The sequence below is a fragment of the Pleurodeles waltl genome, chromosome 2_2 (genome assembly GCF_031143425.1).
Source record: "Pleurodeles waltl isolate 20211129_DDA chromosome 2_2, aPleWal1.hap1.20221129, whole genome shotgun sequence".
Lineage (NCBI taxonomy): Eukaryota > Metazoa > Chordata > Amphibia > Caudata > Salamandridae > Pleurodeles > Pleurodeles waltl.
Window position 1 is genome coordinate 74,615,594 of NC_090439.1, and position 15,065 is coordinate 74,630,658.

Consider the following 15,065-nt stretch of genomic DNA (forward strand, 5'->3'; position numbering starts at 1 on the left):
AGACAATATGTGTACCATCAATAGCACCAATGATGTTGGGGATTTGTCCCAGTGCATAGAAGTCAGCCTTCACTGTGGCCAAATCTTCCACCTGGGGGAAAACGATGTAGCTGCGCATGTGTTTCATCAGGGCAGACAACACTCTGCTCAGCACATTTGAGAACATGGACTGTGTGATTCCTGCTGCCAGGGCCACTGTCGCTTGGAAGGAGCCACTTCCCAAGAAATGGAGCACTGATAAGACTTGCACAAGAGGGGGGATCCCAATGGGGTGACGTATAGCAGAATTCAGGCCTGGCTCCAATTGGGCACACAGCTCTTGGATTGTGGCCCTATCAAGTCTGTAGGTGAGGATAATGTGTCTGTCCTCCGTTGTTGCCAGGTCCACCAGGGGTCTGTGCACGGAGGGGGTGTCTCCATCTCGTATTCATCCGCAGCAGTTGAACTCTAGGGTGAAAAACAGTGAGCAGATGGTCATATCCAAACATATCCTCAAAGTAAAATGCCTTGCATGTTCTGACAGAAACAGTATGTTAACATGTAATTCTGTAAATGTGCCTTTGTCTGCTGTGATGCAGTTAGGTGCAATGGCCTGCCCCGTCTGAAATGCCAGCTGTCTGACCTGTGTGGAGGGACAAGTGGAAATTAGGTTATTCTGCTGACGTTGTGCGCTATTGCGCGAGGTGGTCGGGGACCGCCGTGCAACACCTCATTGGTTATCATTGGGACCTATGGGTTCCAGTGCCCAATAATGATGTACACCGGCGGTGATGGTATGCACCGCCGCGGACGTGACTGCCATTTTCTATCTGTTCACTCACTTGCTACCTGACCTTCAACAGGAGAGGACCTACACTGCAAGTGCTGCTGTGACCTGTGTCTGGAACCGACCATACCTTGAGTGTCTGGGGAAAGGGCCCCTGCCTTCACTTTGGAGGAGTTGGAGAGACTGGTGAATGGGGTCCTACCCCAGTGCCATTTACGTTATGGTCCTCCAGACCAACAGGTGAGTACACTGTGAGCACGATTCATGAGGCATGAATGCATGGAGTGCTGTGTGTGTAAGCCTCGTGTAAGGGGATGGCTGAGGTGTCCTGGACAGAGTTCTGTATGTATGGTGGTCAATGTATGTGCGTAAGGGGATGGGAGGGATATGGTGGGCCATGAGTGTAACAGTCCGGACAGTATGACTAATACCTTTTACTTATGTACCTTTTTCTGAAGGTCAGCGCCCATCAGAAAAAGGGTATTTGGCATGCCATCGCCAAGGAGTGCGGACCCTGGTGTCTTTAACAGGCCCAGCACCCACTGTCGCAAACGGTGGGAGGAACTGCGCTGCTGGACAAGTGAGACGGTGGAGGCCCAGCTGGGAATGGCCTCCCAACGAGGAAGGGGTGGCCGTCATACCCTGACCCTCCTGATGTTCCGCATCCTGGCGGTGGCCTGTCCGGAGTTGGATGGGTGCTTGAAGGCATCACAGCAGCCACAAAGGGGTGAGTACAGTTTCAAAATCAGAAGATGGCGTGTGTTGAGGTGTTATCGGGGTGGGTGATGTGGGTCTGTCGGTGCCCCTAGGCCAGGACGAACATGGCAGGGTAGGTTATATGATGGGCAGGGTGTGATGCACTCCAACCCCAAATATGCTATTGGACATCTACTACTGGGCAGGGTCCTGTGGGTTTCTGGGTGTGCAGCTATTGGCATTAGGCATTGTATTCCATGGCCTAGTGACTAGCATTGTAACTGGTAGGGCATGTCTAGTGCAAAGGGCTGTTCCCTGTGTGTAGTGTCCGCCAACGGTGGTGTTGTTGCTGACATTCACCTAGTGTATCCTCTGTCTCTTCCCCCCTTTTTGTTTTGTCACCCTGTCCTTCTGTGCATTAACATCATCTGGCCGAGAAGCAGAGGCACCGGCCATGGAGGGAGCTGCATCCCACAAGGCCCATGAGGCTGAATCCACCGACGGTGAGGGCACCAGTGGGACGGAGGGTGAGGGGAGCACCATGGCAGAGACAGGAGGGGACAGTTCGGAGAGCGACACCTCCTCCGATGGAAGCTCCCTGGTGGTGGCGGACACCTCTATGCCCACCCAAACTACAGGTACAGCCTCCCCCGTACCAGCACCACCCTCCCAGCAGCCCCTCAGCATGTTTCTCATGCACGCTCACCCAGGAGGGTGGGCATCTCCTTCACCCCATGCACCTCATGCCCTGCCCCAGTCAGCCCTGCTGCCATCAGTGAGTAGGCTATTGACCTCCTGCGATCCATCTCTGTTGAGCAGTCAACCATTGTGAATGCCATCCAGGGTCTGGTTGGGCATTTACAACAAGCAAATGCATTCCTGGAGGGCATTCACTCTGGCGTGGTGGCCCAACAGTGATCATTTTAGGCTCTGGCCAACTCACTGATGGAAGCCATTGTCCCTGTCTCTAGCCTTCCCCCTCCAACTTCCTCTACCCATTCCCCTCAACCCCAGCCTATCCCAAGCACACCTTCAGACCATCATGCACCCAAATCAACAAACACAAGCACCACACTTTATCACACCGGCACTCACACAAGAACCATCCAGATGCAGACACACCGACATCCACTGCCTTCACTGTGTCCCCCTCCTTGTCCACCTTCCTCCCAGTAGCATCTCTTCTCACACTTGCTTGCACTACATCCTCATCTACTACCTCCATCACCATCACCCATATCACTACACGCCCCTCACTGGCAGTCACCACCCCCACATCCATGCACATGTCCCCTGTGTCCTCTCCCACTGTATCTGTGCCCCTTCCTCCCAAAGTACACAAACGCAAGCACTCAGACACCCAACAGCCATCCACCTCACGACAGCATCCAGCCCATGCACCTGCACCCAAGCACAGCAGACAGACACCTCCTACCACTACTCCCTCTTCCTCCACTCCCAAACCTTCACCCTCTTCCAGGCCCAATGTCCCAAAGAATCTTTTCCTCTCCACCCTTGACCTCTTCCCTGCCCCTCCCTCCCCCTGTCCTTCACTTTGGGCCAGGGTGGTCAGGACCCAGGCTAGCACCTCAGCCACCCAGGCCACGACCACTGTTGTTTCTTTTGCCACTGGAGTTGTGAGAGGCTCCGTGAAGATACCTGTCCACACAGTTAGTGTGCCTGCAACAGCTGCCAAGGGAAAAAAGGGAGCACCTGCTGTCAAATCCACAAAGGCACCACCAGCTGGCAGAAGCAAGGAGGGACCACCAGCTGCCAAGGGCAGGAAGGTAACACCAGCCGCCAGGTCATTGACAAAGGCACAGACGTTGCAAGCAGGATGGATGTGGAGCCTGGTGCTGGAGCAGCATCTGAACATACACCAGCCATGGCACTTCAGCCGTCCGAGGCTGCAGGAGAAGGGCTGGAGACTCCCTCCACCACAGGCAGCACTGCCACCTGCCCCGCCACCAGCACTGCCGCCAGCACTGCCACCTGCACCGCCAGCAGCACCACTGCCAGGAACATCAGCCCCAGTGGACAGCCATCCGAGGCTGCGGGAGAAGGGCTGACGCCTCCCCCCACCACAGGCAGCACCGCCGCCAACACCACCTCTGCCACCACTGAGCAGCCGTCACTGCCGGCGGGCAGTGTGTAGTCATGCCCCCATGGGCTGTAGTGCGTCCTGGCCCCTGCAAAGAATGTAGGTGTGACACCCAGGTGATAGATTGTGACCTTGCACTCCCCAAGACCTGCATCACAGGGCCCAAGGCCCCCTCCAGAACCAGTGGAAGAAGGCATCCACTCACCCCCTCCTTACCAGGATGAAGCACACTGGGCCCAAGGCTCCCTCCAGAACCAGTGGGAAAATGACCCACTTGAGAGACTGTGGCCTTGCACTCCTCAGACCCAAGCAGTAGGCAAACCACCCACTTGAGAGACTGTGGCCTTGCACTTCCTAGGACCAAGCAGTGGCCAACCCAACCATTATAGAGACTGTGGCTTTGCACTCCCCAGGACCAAGCAGTGGGCAACCCACCCACTAGAGAGACTGTAGCCTTGCACTCCCCAGGACCAAGCAGTGGGCATCCCACTCACTAGAGAGACTGTGGTTTTGCACTCCCCAGGATCAATTAGTGGTCCCCTCCAGGAGCAGTGACGTTGTTCCATCTTCCGGCTGAGGTGCCCCCCCCTTCCCCTTCCCACTGAGGTGTCTGTGTATTTTTGACTTGATGCCCCAGCATCCATATTGAGGCAGGGGTAAGATGTGACCATGGCCTATGTGATATGGCCCTGTGGGCCATGGACAATTTGGACTGGGCAGTGTCCCTCCATTTGTATGTATTGTAGATACTAGTTTGTGCTTTAAAGATGTATGTCTCGAAATGTATATTATTACACTGACTTTACTCACTTCCTTTTGTCATTGCGTTATTCCTGAGAAGTACAGGGTGGATATGTACTGTTGTTGCATCTCTTTGTGTTTATGTTGTTGGGGGTCAGGGTTGGGGTGGGGCTGTTGCGTGTGTGTTTCACTCTCTTTTTCCCCCCTCCCTTGTGTGCTAGGTGCAGTACTCACAGTGGTCGTCTTTGCCCCCGTTCGTTTTCCTGGTGTATGAGGAGGTAAACCAGCATGGGCAAGATCTGTAGTTCGGGCTCCACGGCGACGTGGTTCTTCCTTGAGTGCTGAGAGGTGAGTCATTTCGGTTCTGTGTACTGTTTCCACTGTGCTTTTGATGGCATTGGTACCGCCCCGGAATTGCTGGTGGATTGGCTTGTTGTAATAGGATGGGCGGTACAGTGTCTTCTGCCTGGCTGTTGCCGGTTAGCGCCGCAGTGCTTGTTGCTACCGCCATGGCGGTCAGAGTGTTAAAGTGGCTGTCTGTGTTGGCGGTTTCCGCTGTGGTCATAATTCCATTTTTTGGACCGCCGGCCTGTTGGCGGGGTTACCGCCGCTTCATCACCGACCGCCAGGGTTGTAATGAGGGCCTTAATTCTCATGTAGATTGTACTATACATTTAGCCTTCTATTTTTACCACAACCCATGCTTTTTACCTTCAAAATACAGTCCACACCACTCTATAAGCTAAACAGAGGCCTAGACAACATATAAACACCCTTTTCAGATAGGCCAGTGCAAAAGTTAAAACACACACATTACGCTCTGGCTCTGAAGACTCTAGTAGGCAACACAACATTGTAAATATAAAAAAACAGTCATTGTTACTTACCTTAAGTAGAAAAGGGTTAGCATCACCAGTCTTCGTTCTGCCCTCCTTGGTGGTTCGGTTGGACCCCGCTGTCTGCAAACTTGAAATACGTAGTTCAGAAAAAAAGAGACCTGTGAATGTGGGGGTGCCTTTATCCCGGCCTCATTGTACTAATTGTGCATAGGTTTTTTGGGGAGCTGGGCCTTGAAATAGACATCTGTGTTAGATCTGCATTACATGGTTCCTGTTTTGTTTCAAACTTTTAATTGCATGGTCAGTTTACACTTTAATATCTGTTGACCCCCATTTGAAGCCTGTCCTGGGAACTCTTGAGGGTTGACCCCTGTTTTAGGGTTGCATTGCATGTCATCTGTTTGTCTCAACTTTTAATTGCACGACCTGCTTATACTTTGACAGCTGCTGACCATCTTTGAAGTCTGTCCTGGGAACTCTTGGGGTTAACACCTGTTTGTTTCAAACCTAGATTGTTTGGGCAGTTTGCACTTTGACATCTGTTGAAAACCTTTGAAGCATGTCCTGGTAACTCTTGGGGGCTGACAGCTGCTTTGCTCCACACCTTACATGTGTGGTCATTGTACACTTTGATAGCTGTGAAACACCTTTGATTCCTGTCCTGGGAACTCTTTGGGGCTGACAGCTGTTTGTTTCACTCTGTGCATGTGTGGTCATTTTACCCTTTGACAGCTGTTGAGCACCTTTGATTTCTGCCCTGGGAACTCTTGGGCTGACAGCTGTTTATTTCACACCTTGCATGAGTGGTCGGTTTACACTTTGACAGCTGTTGAGCACCTTTGATTCCTGTGCTAGGAACTCTTGGGGGCTGCCAGCTATTTGTTTCACACCTTGCATGTGCTAGCGCGCCTGGTCCTTAGTAAGTAAACTTACAAGGGGACGCGTATAGGCCAATGAACCTTTTGGATCGCATGAAGTTTCCTAATCACATAGTGATCGGTGGCATCATTAATCAATGTAATCAATCAGTAACCACTAAGAGAATCATTAGTCAATAAACAATTATAACCATCATTTCATAAATAACCACAACTCGATAACACGTTTAACAATTTTTATTTCCCTATTGATTACAATTCTAATACATCTGGTTAACTCAAACTTTATTTAATCAGCTCAGAATCAGTTTATTGTTGACCACCAATAAAACTATTTAAATAGAACTCGAGAAAACATACATTCAAAAGCCTGAGCATGAGCTAACAACAATGGATATAACAACATTAATAGCAGAGTTCAGCAATCTACCCGTCAATCACTTGTCACTGTCAACGTCATGCAGGAAAACCTGCCTAACCCAGATTAGCATCAGCATGTGGGACTTCATGCAAAACAATTTAGAAAAATATGAATTTGGAAAACATCTAGCTAAGGGAAAAAATTATACACAGTGCAATTGGTACCTAGAAGAAAAGGCACAAAGTTAATCAGTCACATTGTCATAGCTACCTATCCACATAATGGATCAGCAACAAAGTCAGTATTTGTCTTCAGGTCATCAATAGATCAGCAGCGCATCAGGCTCCCAAGAGTATGAGCCCAATGACAGAATCTAAATCCGCGTCTTATGATGTCATCAAAACTCCCTTCGCATCTCGAATGTGCCCATCGCATCTGATGTTTTAGCCCCTTGTCATGACTTTTTATCAGAGTTTTCCAGTCCATCCCCCTAATTCCTAATTGGTCAGTCAATCAGCAGATATGACTCTAACCTATAATGTTAATTTTTCAAATCTAAGAGTTCTAATATTTCTTCTTTCTCATTTCATGGATTGGTTTAGTGTACAATGGCCCTCATTCTGACCCTGGCGGTTTGAAACCGCCAGGGCAGAGGGCCGCGGAAGCACTGCCAACAGGCTGGCGGTGCTTCATGGGCAATTCTGACCGCAGCGGTAAAGCCGCGGTCAGAAAAGGGCAACCGGCGGTTTCCCGCCGGTTTACCCCTGGCCCAGGGAATCCTCCGCCATGGGGATTCCGACCCCCTTCCCGCCAGGCTGGCGGGAACGGGTGTCGTGGGGCCCCTGGCATGGGCAGTGCAGGGGCCCCCTAACAGGGCCCCATAATGATTTTCAGTGTCTGCTTTGCAGACACTGAAAATCACGACGGGTGCAACTGCACCCGTCGCACCCCTGCAAATCCGCCGGCTCCATTCGGAGCCGGCTTCCTCTTTGCAGGGGCTTTCCCGCTGGGCCGGCGGGCGATCTTCTTGAGATCGCCCGCCGGCCCAGCGGGAAAGTTGGAATCACCGCCGCAGTGCAGTGTTTTGGCGGTTTCCGCCCGGCGGGCGGTGCCCGCCGCCCGCCGGGGTCGGAATGACCCCCAATGTCTTCATCATCCAGCTCTTCAGGTATCAAAAATGTTGCATGTTCCTCTTCAGTCAGTGCTCTCATTGTTCAAGTCCTGGGAAAGTACATTTAACCTACTCTACACATAATTGTGTCAAATTGACTTCATCATCTCCTGTCCGTCAGTACATTGCAGAAAATTCTAGCTAAGCAACTTTAACATCGGTGGTTCAGGGTCGGGTCATGCACTGGCTTCTCTGTAGTGCGCTAGAAATTCAGCTTCTTGTGTGATGCCTGGAAAGACTAGGCCACAACCTCAGCTAAGTTAATTCTACAATTTAATGCAAAACTTAGGTTATACATCTCAATATGACATATTACTACATTATTCTTATATATTTTCATTATTTCACACAATTTTAGTTCTTTTAATAAACGTTTGTATAAGTGGCTGACACACCCCATGGGCACATTTTCAAACGTACACAATATTTTCTCTACGATTATTTTCTCTACAAACTTTTCCGTAATCAAAACACATAAACATTTATTAATAATTTCTAATTAGCATATCTGCATCAACCCATGTTTGGTTGGTTTACACTTTGACAGCTGTTGAGCACCTTTGATTCCTGTCCTGGGAACTCTTGGGGGCTGACAGCTGTTTGTTTCACAACTTGCATGTGTGGTCAGTTTAATCTTGGACAGCTGTTGAACACCTTTGATTCCTGCCCTGGGAACTCTTGGGCTGGCAGCTGTTTATTTCACTTTGTGTATGTGTGGTCAATTTACACTTTGACAGCAATTGAGCACCTTTGATTCCTGTCCTGGGAACTCTTGGGGGCTGTCAGTTATTTGATTCACACCTTGCATGTTTGGTCAGTTTACACTTTGACAGCTGTTGAGCACCTTTGATTCCTGTACTGGGAAATCTTGGGGGCTGGCAGCTGTTTGTTTCACAACGTGCATGTGTGGTCAGTTTACACTTTGACAGCTGTTGAACACCTTTGATTCCTGTCCCCTTGGGGGCTGCAAGATGTTTTAGGGTTGCATTTCTTAAATTGATTGGTTGGCTCTAACAAAGATACACTTGACCAGCACCCTTTTTTGGATTAGCCAGCAGTGTGGAGGTTTGACCTTACATTTCCACTGCTCCAACCTGTGAGGAGACACCCAGCAGCCACATGATCCTGACTATCTGACATGTCCAGACTTCTCCTCTTAGGTGCAGAAACAGGGTGTACACCAGTAAGGCCCCTAATTTACCCAGCCCATAGCCCTAGACACAGGGGCTAGGACCCTGGCATGTGACTAACACATGATCACATGATTTCACAACCGTGACCCACCTACATCTATGACAGTTCCAGGGTGGGCTCTCAGGGGCACCAGAAGTACTGGTAACGGAAGTGACGTCATTTCCAAGAGCGGGACAACTGTCACTTTCGAGTTTGATGAGGAACGGTATCCCAGTATTCTACCTTTCAAGGAATGCATGAACACTGCCTTGTCAGTATTCTACTCCACATTTAACTAGCTGGTAGCAGATACAACCTCTGTTTGGGAATGACCAGAAAAATGAGGAATTATTGTGGGAAACAGATGCAGTCTTCTTCATTCCAACAGTGATTTTGCATGGCTAAGTAATTCTGTATCTCATAATGAGGATGACCTCAATGCAACTGAGTATGTTAAATTAGTGATTTAGTAGCTGACAACTAGGAGTCTTGTCCACAAAGCAAATATCTGTTGCTAGAGAAGGAGTGATATGTTACTACTGTAATATTTTGGGCCATAAACTCACTAATATTGAAACAATTTTACATCTGGCAAAGAAGTGACATCACTTGATTTTCCATGATCAATCTGCACAGCAAGTGACATCACTCGATTTTCCATTCTATATTTACACAGGAAGTGACAACACTGAATTTGCCATCATCCATCTGCACAGGATGTGACATCACTGGTTTCCCATCAACACTGTCTTTCAAATAATAACCCTAGCAAGAGAACTCATTTCTACCATCCATCGGCACAGAAAGTGACATCACTGGATTTCTCATCATCTATCTGTGGTGGAAGTGCATCATTGTATATCCCATTATCCATCTGCACAGGTCCAATGGTTTTCCATCATCTATCTGCACAGGAAGTGACATCAGAGGTTTCCCTCCTAAACTGTCTTTAAAAGAAGAAGCCAAGCAAGAGGACACATTTTCATCTTCTATCTGCACAAGGAAATCACTGGATTTCCCATCATCCTTCTGCACAGGAAGTAATGTCACTAATTTCCTGTGAAAACTGTCTTCAAAAGAAGAGGCCAAGCAAGAAAACACATTCCATCTTCTATCTGCATAGGAAGTAACATCACTGGACATCAGGAAGTGATATCACTTATTCCCCCCTCATGCCTGCCTAATAGCAGTCCCAGGGTATACACATGCAGCCAAAGTGTGCCAAAAGCAAGGCCATCTCCATGCCTGGTCTAGCCCCAGCACCAGGAACCCTTGAACTCCCCCCTCTTCCTGTTACCCTGCTGTGATCTCAGCTTCAAGTGTTTAGCTGTGCTTCCTACAAGTTTTCATGTACCTACCCACACCAAACATGTACTCCACCTGCACCAACAGTACCCAACAACCCACTCGCTCACACTGTCCTGCAACCACCCACACATCACTCTCACTCACATGAATGCTCCTTAACACCAGCTCACTCACCAAACATACCACTGAGATCTGGAAACTGCTGCACAACAAACCTCCTGGACCTACTTTTCTTCACTGAAACCTGGCTGAACCCCACCTTGGCACCTGGCATCACAATAGAATCCCCTTGGGAAACAATATCGCCAAGTATAACAGACTTCACAAGCCCAGAGGCATTATGAATAAGAAAGCTATCATCTGTACCATCTTCATGGACAGGTCATCCTCCAACATAGAAAACCTTTCATTCAAACTCCACGTCACAGTCAACTTCACCCTAAGCAGCAATCTCATCTATAGGCTACCAGGACCACACCCCAAAATCACCAAAATCATTACAGATTGTGTTGCACCTCTCTCCCTCAACACTAGTAATTACAGCTCTGAGACCTGAATTTTCACCTGAAATACCACGCTGTCTCTAACTCAAAAGCGCTCATTGAAAAGTGCTCATTGAAAAGCACTCATTGAGAACCTTGTAAGCCTGGGCCTCATCCAGTGAGTAAAGGGACATACTTATGTCACTGGTAACCTCCTGGACCCTATTTTCACCACATTTGACATCATCTGAGTCAACAAGCCCACACCCCTTACCTGGACAGATCACACCCTCATTAAGTTTTGCATACCTGTCCTGGTCTAATGCACACATAGGGGGTCATTCTAACCCTGGCGGTCGGCGACCGCCAGAGCTAAAATGACGGAAGTTCCGCCAACAGGCTGGCGGTGCTTCCTTGGCCATTCTGACCGCGGCGGTAAAGCCGCGGTCAGAAAAGGGCAACCGGCGGTTTCCCGCCGGTTTACCCCTGGCCCAGGGAATCCTCCAAGGCGGTGCTGCTTGCAGCGCCGCCATGGGGATTCCGACCCCCTTACCGCCATCCTGTTCCTGGCGGTTTTCACCGCCAGGAACAGGATGGCGGTAACGGGTGTCGTGGGGCCCCCTAACAGGGCCCCACTAAGATTTTCAGTGTCTGCAAAGCAGACACTGAAAATCGCGACGGGTGCCACTGCACCCGTCGCACCCCTTCGACTCCGCCGGCTCCATTCGGAGCCGGCATCCTCGTAGAAGGGGGTTTCCCGCTGGGCCGGCGGGCGGCCTTCTGGCGGTCGCCCGCCGGGCCAGCGGGAAAGCCAGAATGGCCGCCGCGGTCTTTTGACCGCAGTGCGGTCATTCGGCGGTTCCCGCTTGGCGGGCGGCGACCGCCGCCCGCCAATGTAGGAATGATCCCCATAGTACTGCCAGACCAACCAGCTGATACTGGAACAACATCACTGACAAGGACTGCAAAACAGCTGTCAATGCCTACTAAAACAAACACAATAACAACCTCCCCAAAGCCAACAACAATTTCAACAATTGGCTTCTCATGTGCCTACTCCCTGGTTCTCCTCAAACAAAGCAAAACAATAAGAACTAGATCCCGGGCTAGTTGGTACAGGAAGGAACTCAGACTGATGTAAAGTCACCGCAAACAATTGGAGCACAAATATAAAATGAGGAAGGACAATGCAGACAGGAACACATTCAAATCACCCTGAAATATTACCACCAAATGATTAGACCACCAATCATGCCTCTCTGACAGACTGAATTAATGCCAGGACCACTTGTAGCACAGACATCTTTACCATTGTGAAGGATACCACCATACCAGTGGCCACCTCCACCTCGATGTGCCCATTAGAGGGCCTCTGCAACAATTTGTCTCAAGCGTTCAGCATCAGAATCGCTGCAATTTATAGCAACTTCAACCTGCAATCAGACCCGATAGACCTCATAAAAAACACCTGCTCTTATCAAAAGAATCAATGCTAACCACTTGGCATGTCATCACCTCAGAAGAATCCACCACCACCAAAAAGTCCATACACTCAGGTTCCCCCTCAGACCACTGTTTCTAACACGCCTACAACAGAGGACTCCATTCAATCTGTGCCATGCTCACGCCCATGCGGTATGCCTCCACCTTTTTGGTGACCTTCCCTGATGCTTAGAAACATGTGACTGTCTTCTGATTGCTATGGAAACTAATAGCTGACTTTAGTACATTTGCATAACTCAGTATTTGATGTATTCTTCTCTAACTGCCAAGCCCAAAATAGGGAGGGTAAGCTGTAACATCTTTATAACCATCGTAAGATTTCTGTTTTTTTCTAAGGTCAACTTTATTTTTTGAATAGTGTGCTAAATTGTATGCATTTTCCAGTAATGTTTAGTACGGTTTGTAATAAGTTCAAAATATCTATACACTGTCAAAAGGTACTAACTACAAAGTGAGGAGCCTGGCACCTGTGCCTATGCTTGCTGGTCTTCTTTCACACACAGATTGTGAGAGGTCAAGAAAGCGTGAATGGTACAGTTGGGGTCCTATCATCTGTTGATCACCCTTCACTCAGCTTTATGTGCTTGGAGGTCTGAGCAGGGTCCTAGTCAATCGTGTGACAGTCCACAGTGAAAGCATGAGCATGAATGGTACTTTGACAGCATTACTTTTGAGCATGAATGGTATTCTGGCAGCAATCTGGCATTTTACCAAGGCAGATTGCTGCTTTGTAGGCTGGATGGATGGCCATGGCACAACAATGAATGCCTGCATGACTCTCATTAGGTGTGACATGAAAGTGAGGCTTGTTTGAACAATTTTGTAAGGGCTGATTTTAGTATCCAGTCCAGCCATGGCTGTATGTCACAGTATCAGCTACAATAACATTGAGCTGCACAGATATTGACTCCATAACATATTCTACTGCTATATCATCATAGAGAGTGTTTATAGTTACTTCATTACTTTACTACTCTACCTCCACATCTACTCTTGAAGATATAGTGCAAGTTGATATTGTGAGTCAACACTGTTGCATGTCAATATTAGAATATCAGTATTGTGAGCACCACAACACTTTACTATACTTCTCATGGTACCCCTATCTACATGTGAGGGGGAGAGCATTATGCTCTTCCGAGCCCTGTACAACAGGTCTCAGGATTGTCACACCTGAGGGTGAATGCCATAGCCCTTGAGTGGCCAAAAATTGTACAATTTGCAATTCTCACTGTAGCATCAATTCAGAGAATTCTTCTCAAATTCATAAGGGTACGAGCCTTGGTCTCATAGGTTCTTTTGGTGGCTATTTTTATTTTTGATAAAAAAAAAGTCATGGTTCTACTTCTGCTCCAACTGTCTTCCTGCCAGTTCTCTGTTTTGCCCTGTTTCCATTCAGATTCTCTATATGATTCAGGGAAGAGTTTACCTCTGAAAATTCAGTGTTACATGCTCCACTTTTGTGCCCAACACTAGAGTTCTTTGACTGTAGTTCAACATATTTGCAGCCTAATTTGTCTACCACCCTCGGCAAAAACCAAGTATCTCCTCTTCCGACATCACAAATTGCAAATAATGCACACATTTAGAGTTGGTATTCAACAAATTGAATTATGCATTTTATATATTTTTTCTAGGCCATTCTCCTCATATATTTTGTCAGTTTTGACCTAGCAGCTGAAAACTGTGATCATGCTATAATTGTAGTACAGCATAAAATGTGACACCATTGTAACTCTGATTTGCACACGGATTGGAATTTATCCCTGAACTTGTAATCAATGCCTAAGCATTCAAATGACAGCCACTCAGAGCTGCCAGAAAAACTGAATTGGAAAATTGCAGTGGGGTAGCCATGTATGTCTCAGCTAGATCACAGCTGTTAAAAACCTTCAGGATACCCATTTCAAATTCCAGACATCTAAACTTATTTTGTTGCAGTCATCACATGAACCAGATGTGTCAGGTAGATGAGAGATTTGCATTGTAAGAAACATTCCATAGATTCCTTCTTGAGAGTTTTCAGTTAAGTCTATCCAATCTTTTAATAGTACCTGATGCTCCCTTCCTTTGCAATTCTTTAGTCGTCACTGAACCTGACATCAACCTATGCCTGGGTGTATGTTGTCAATAATTATTTGGATGATGCAAACCACATTTGTTTGCAGAATATTTGGTTATTGGTTGTGGCAATCATGACTTTCACAATCTGAAAAAAATAGGTACTGAGTAGAAGTATACATAGAGTGCATTGCAATTCATGGAAGACTTTGGGAGATGAGTTTGAAATTGAATACATTTAACCATTGATGTTAACATAAAATACGGAGGGGCTAAACATTAAAATCAACTGAGAACAGTACAATATCATGACAGCAAAAATGAAATTGGAGAGACAGGTTCACTGGTGAATAAGCAACTCATGCACACTTTGTTAGGCTCACAGCACACAGTCGCAGAGGTAGCACAAAAGCTTGGGTGTGATCAAGTAGCCCATGGAGGCAGGGTGGGAGATTTGCCCCCACGGTTTGGCAGATTGCTTACAGGCAAGTTGGAAACGTAACTGACAGGCTCAGAGGTGGTCATGTGACCTTGAGAAGAGCAGGTAAACAGATTGAGATGTATATATGCACATGCGGTGGCAGGAAAGTAGATGTGCTTGTACTTAGAGTCCTAGATGATGCTAAACGGGACGCACACTCAAGAAAGTCCATACAGGGCACATGCATAGGGATTGGTGAATTGCTCACAGACCCAGAGACAAAAGAAAAGGCCAATGTGAGAAGATGGTGGAAAGAGTTTGGAAGCACCATCTCAGACTATTTAATGTCTCAATGATATCTAGGAAAAATATCTCTGCAATCAAGACAATATTTTTATAGACACGTATTTAGCATTGTCGGTTGATACTGGAATGTTAAAGATCGTATGACTCTTCATCTTTGCTGTTACATTTTTATTATGAAGTACATTTTGCATGGACTTATGCATGTGGACTTTTTCTGAAGTTTTTACCAGCCATTATCTGTTCTTCTGCAAGAGCACA